Source organism: Triticum aestivum, chromosome 3B, assembly GCF_018294505.1.
Source record: "Triticum aestivum cultivar Chinese Spring chromosome 3B, IWGSC CS RefSeq v2.1, whole genome shotgun sequence".
Taxonomy (NCBI): Eukaryota; Viridiplantae; Streptophyta; class Magnoliopsida; order Poales; family Poaceae; genus Triticum; species Triticum aestivum.
The window spans coordinates 15,541,331-15,547,330 of record NC_057801.1 but is presented as its reverse complement, the minus strand read 5'-3'; the positions used below and the strand labels follow the sequence as shown (position 1 = coordinate 15,547,330).

The 6,000-nt window shown below is 43.9% G+C and overlaps 1 protein-coding gene across 2 annotated transcripts in view; it reads right to left on the bottom strand.

Moving 5' to 3' along the window:
* Nucleotides 1-274: 274 nt before the first annotated feature.
* LOC123068288 (cysteine-rich receptor-like protein kinase 6) overlaps nucleotides 275-6,000 on the bottom strand; it is a 29,506-nt gene continuing 23,780 nt past the window's right edge. The window contains exons 2-5 of one of the 2 annotated variants that reach the window (XR_006431683.1): nucleotides 2,190-2,454; nucleotides 1,479-1,903; nucleotides 847-937; nucleotides 275-741 (exon numbers count right to left, since the gene is read on the bottom strand). The gene's annotated coding sequence lies outside the window, so the exon portion shown is untranslated. Of the gene's footprint in view, nucleotides 742-846; nucleotides 938-1,478; nucleotides 1,904-1,956; nucleotides 2,455-6,000 lie in introns of those variants that run through there. The other variant, XM_044490821.1, reaches the window with a different exon arrangement.

Sequence of the window (6,000 nt, the reverse complement as noted above, 5' to 3'; positions counted from 1 at the left end):
TTCCATTCTACACCTCGTGGCAGGCTAGGCTTCACTTATGGTAAGTCAACATCCAGTAACAACCTAATATCATTTAGTATTTTTCTAATAGATGAGAATGATGAGTCATTTAAGAAGGAAATAAAAATAAGGGAAGGGGTGTTGGAGTATGTTTCGGACGGGATTGACTATCAACTTATAAAAGTTACGATGGGGATTGTGTAATTTCTTATGCATGTTTTAGATAAAAAAAGTGTAAAATTACCGTGGGAGATGTGAACATGGGGCAGGGGTAGCAGATTTTTTCCCATTAAGTCATTATATCGGGTCGGGTTTGGGTATATCCATGGGTACAAGATTATATCCATGCCCTACCCACGAACAATCGGGTCGGGTTTGGGCACCGCCTATGGACACAAAAGCATATCCAAACCCTATCCATTCAGGTCGGATATTCATGGATATCCATGTCCATGGATAAAGTTGCCATCCTTAAGCCTATGAGAGCCTTGCCGTGCAGCGGTAGGCCAGTGATCATGGCGAATTCCTCGAGTGTCACCGTCATCTCCCCATAAGGGAGATGGAAAGTGTGCATCTCCAGCCGCCAACGGCCAAGCAGGGTTGTGAGAACCGATTGGTTGATCGTCAGTGGCGCACGATTGAACAAGAGCACAAATGGCAGCAACCCGGCCCTCTGGAAGTACGGCTTGTACCACATGTAGTACTCCATCTCGCAGGCCTTCGTGTGAACCCTCATATGCACTGGATGCAACATTTGCCAACATTTCAGTCAAAATAATCAATGACTTTTCTTTTGTAAAGAACAGAAAAGGTTGCATGCATTTGATCATGTGCATGACAACGTACCTCTCCATTCTCGATTGAGTGTGCACGATGGCCCTTGTCGAAGGCAGGGTCGAGCCTAGTGTACCAAGGGCCGTTGGCATCTTCAAGAGCCCTTCTCAAACAATTGCCAATTCAAATAAATTGTTTCCAACACAAATTCAGAAAAAACATATATGCATCTATCCACAACTAACAAACTATCCGCTATGAATATGACACAAAAATGAATTTTGACTTATCAATATTGATCAACTTAACAACATTACTAAAGCAAACAACCATCCATCCATATTCATTCATCAATTTGAATCTATCTGTCCACAACATTGAAAAATAAAAAAAATATGTATATGAATAAACATAAAATAAACATCTATCCAATATGAATTAACACAAAATATCCAATATCCAATTTGAACCAACACATAATAAGCATCTATGCAATATGATCAACTTATTCAATATGAATGAATCTATATCCAATATTAATCAACCATCCATTTATATCCAAGCATGCATCCATATGAATCAAACCATCCATCCACATCCAACCATCTAACTACTAACCTACTCATCAATCAGTCAATTACAAATAATGCATCAAAAATACAATATTTCTACAAAAACTAATAGGAGGGATAGCAAGAGGTTACCTTCCTTGTCGTGGAGGCATCTCGATCTACAAAACTGGTGTAGAATCGAAGGAGATCCAAGGGGGTGGAGGGGAGGAGAGAGGGTCGGTGCTGCTATTCTATGAGGTAGGAGGAGGAGATGTGGGCTGGTTTGGTAGGTGGGACCCGCCAGCTATCCCCCTCCTCTTTTACCTGTTTTGTACCCTACCACCAGGACCGATGGTGGTAGGGTATTACAGCCTACTGTCGATGGCCCTGGCAGTAGGGAAGTAATCCACGTCAGCTATAGGACTCTGTTTGCACTGCGAGGCCCCTAGTTGTACCCTACCGCTATCGGCCATGGCAGTAGGAAAAGGGTTACATTCATAAAAAAATTGAAACGTGGGCCAGATCATGCTTAACTTTTTAAAAAGGGTCAGAATAGTGATTTCGGCCCATAGGTGCATCTGCTCGAAAAAAATCAGATTAGATCAATGACGAACAGAACCCTAGTGCTCCTGACACATGAAAGCAACCTTAAGAATAATCAATACACTCTTGAAATAGGCTTTCGATCCGCTTCATAAATAAAGCAACCACCACATCCATACAAGTAGTTCAATTGCAGGAAAGTAAAAAAGAGTTCTGTTGGGCAATAACACAAACACACCCAAAAGCAAAAGAAAAGGCAATACATGACTCCTTAGAGGCAGAAGATCAATGACTAGGGGGTGAAGTGTGAGGGAGGCCTACCACCAAAAGATCATCAATCATGTTGTCTAGCTGGTCCCTGTCCTGCTGCCTACATAGCGGATGGCACTATTGCAAAACAAAAAAATACAAAGTCAGAAGCACGTCTCAAAAAGACTCGCTCGATAACCATCTTGCTACATATAGTCCATAGGCTTTAGATAATCGCCACGAACACTAACCAGAAGAGGCACCTCGTCCTACCGGTACAATTGGCCGGACATCCAGGAACTCACCTAGGCCCGGGGCCTGCTGAAGGAAATATGCCCTAGAGGCAATAATAAAGTTATTATTTATTTCCTTATATCATGATAAATGTTTATTATTCATGCTAGAATTGTATTAACCGGAAACATAATACATGTGTGAATACATAGACAAACATAGTGTCACTAGTATGCCTCTACTTGACTAGCTCGTTGAATAAAAGATGGTTATGTTTCCTAACCATAGACATGTGTTGTCATTTGATTAACGGGATCACATCATTAGGAGAATGATGTGATTGACTTGACCCATTCTGTTAGCCTAGCACTTGATCGTTTAGTATGTTGCTATTGCTTTCTTCATGACTTATACAAAGTTCCTACAACTATGAGATTATGCAACTCCCGTTTACCAGAGGAACACCTTGTGTGCTACCAAACATCACAACATAACTGGGTGATTATAAAGGTGCTCTACAGGTGTCTCCAAAGGTACATGTTGGGTTGGCGTAATTCGAGATTAGGTTTTGTCACTCCGATTATCGGAGAGGTATCTCTGGGCCCTCTCGGTAATACACGTCACTTAAGCCTTGCAAGCATTGTAACTAATGAGTTAGTTATGGAATGATGTATTACGGAACGAGTAAAGAGACTTGCCGGTAACGAGATTGAACTAGGTATTGTATACCGACGATCGAATCTCGGGCAAGTAACATACCAATGACAAAGGGAACAACGTATGTTGTTATGCGGTTTGACCGATAAAGATCTTCATAGAATATGTAGGAGCCAATATGAACATCCAGGCTCCACTATTGGTTATTGACCGGAAACAGTTCTAGGTCATGTCTACATAGTTCTCGAACCCGTAGGGTCCGCACGCTTAACGTTACGATGACAGTTTTATTATGAGTTTATGAGTTTTGATGTACCGAAGGAGTTCGGACTCCCGGATGAGATCGGGGACATGACGAGGAGTCTCAAAATGGTCGAGACGTAAAGATCGATATATTGGACGACTATATTCGGACTTCGAAAAGGTTCCGAGTGATTGGGTATTTTTCGGAGTACCGGAGAGTTACGGGAATTCGCCGGGAGAAGTATTGGGCCTTATTGGGCCATACGGGAAAGAGAGAAGGGCTGCCTAGGGCAGGCCGCGCGCCCCCCCAAGGCCTAGTCCGAATTGGACTAGGGGGAGGGGCCGCACCCCCTCCTTCCTTCCCTTCTTTCTTCCCTTTCCTTCTCTCCTACTCCTACTACATGGAAGGTCTCCTAGTTGGACTAGGAAAGGAGGGAACCCTACTCCCGGTGGGAGTAGGACTCCTCCCTGGCGCGCCCTCCCTTGGCCGGCCGCCCCCTCCCCCTTGCTCCTTTATATACGGGGGCAGGGGGGCACCCCATGACACACAAGTTGATCTACGGATCGTTCCTTAGCCGTGTGCGGTGCCCCCCTCCAGCATATTCCACCTCGGTCATATCGTCGCGGAGTTTAGGCGAAGCCCTGCGCCGGTAGAACATCATCATCGTCACCACGCCGTCGTGCTGACGGAACTCATCCCCGACGCTTTGCTGGATTGGAGCCCGGGGAACGTCATCGAGTTGAACGTGTGCTGAACACGGAGGTGCCGTACGTTCGGTGCTTGGATCGGTCGAGTCGTGAAGACGTACGACTACATCAACCGCGTTGTGATAACGCTTCCACTTATGGTCTACGAGGGTACGTGGACAACACTCTCCCCTCTCGTTGCTATGCCATCACCATGATCTTGCGTGTGCGTAGGAAATTTTTTGAAATTACTACGTTCCCCAACAGTGGCATCCGAGCCAGGTTTTATACGTAGATGTCATATGCACAAGTAGAACACAAGTGAGTTGTGGGCGATACAAGTCATACTGCTTACCAGCATGTCATACTTTGGTTTGGCGGTATTGTGAGATGAAGCGGCCCGGACCGACATTACGCGTACACTTACGCGAGACTGGTTTCACCGTTACGAGCACTCGTGCTTAAAGGTGGCTGGCGGGTGTCTGTCTCTCTCACTTTAGCTGAATCGAGTGTGCCTACGCCCGGTCCTTGCGAAGGTTAAAACAGCACTAACTTGACGAACTATCATTGTGGTTTTGATGCGTAGGTAAGAACGGTTCTTGCTAAGCCTGTAGCAGCCACGTAAAACTTGCAACAACAAAGTAGAGGACGTCTAACTTGTTTTTGCAGGGCATGTTGTGATGTGATATGGTCAAGACATGATGCTATATTTTATTGTATGAGATGATCATGTTTTGTAACCGAAGTTATCGGCAACTGGCAGGAGCCATATGGTTGTCGCTTTATTGTATGAAATGCAAACGCCCTGTAATTGCTTTACTTTATCACTAAGCGGTAGCGATAGTCGTAGAAGCAATAGATGGCGTAAACGACAACGATGCTATGATGGAGATCAAGGTGTCGCGCCGGTGACGATGGTGATCACGACGGTGCTTCGGAGATGGAGATCACAAGCACAAGATGATGATGGCCATATCATATCACTTATATTGATTGCATGTGATGTTTATCCTTTATGCATCTTATCTTGCTTTGATTGACGGTAGCATTTTAAGATGATCTCTCACTAAAAATTATCAAGAAGTGTTCTCCCTGAGTATGCACCGTTGCCAAAGTTCGCCGTGCCCAGACACCACGTGATGATCGGGTGTGATAAGCTCTACGTCCATCTACAACGGGTGCAAGCCAGTTTTGCACACGCAGAATACTCAGGTTAAACTTGACGAGCCTAGCATATGCAGATATGGCCTCAAAACACGGAGACCGAAAGGTCGAGCGTGAATCATATAGTAGATATGATCAACATAGTGATGTTCACCATTGAAAACTACTCCATCTCACGTGATGATCGGTTATGGTTTAGTTGATTTGGATCACGTGATCACATAGATGACTCGAGAGATGTCTGTCTAAGTGGGAGTTCTTAAGTAATATGATTAATTGAACTTAAATTTATCATGAACTTAGTACCTGGTAGTATTTTGCAAATTATGTTGTAGATCAATAGCTCGCGTTGTTGCTTTCATATGTTTATTTTGATATGTTCCTAGAGAAAATTGTGTTGAAAAATGTTAGTAGCAATGATGCGGATTGGATCCGTGATCTGAGGTTTATCCTCATTGCTGCACAGAAGAATTATGTCCTTGATGCACCGCTAGGTGACAGACCTATTGCAGAAGCAGATGCAGACGTTATGAACGTTTAGCTAGCACAATATGATGACTACTTGATAGTTTAGTGCACCATGCTTAACGGCTTAGAATCGGGACTTCAAAGACGTTTTGAACGTCATGGACCATATGAGATGTTCCAGGAATTGAAGTTAATATTTCAAGCAAATACCCGAGTTGAGAGATATGAAGTCTCCAACAAGTTCTATAGCTAAAAGATGGAGAAGAATCACTCAACTAGTGAGCATGTGCTCAGATTGTCTGGGTACTTCAATCGCTTGAATCAAGTGGGAGTTAATCTTCCAGATAAGATAGTGATTGACAGAATTCTCTAGTCACCATCACTAAGTTACTAGAACTTCGTGATGAACTATAGTATGCAAGGGATAACA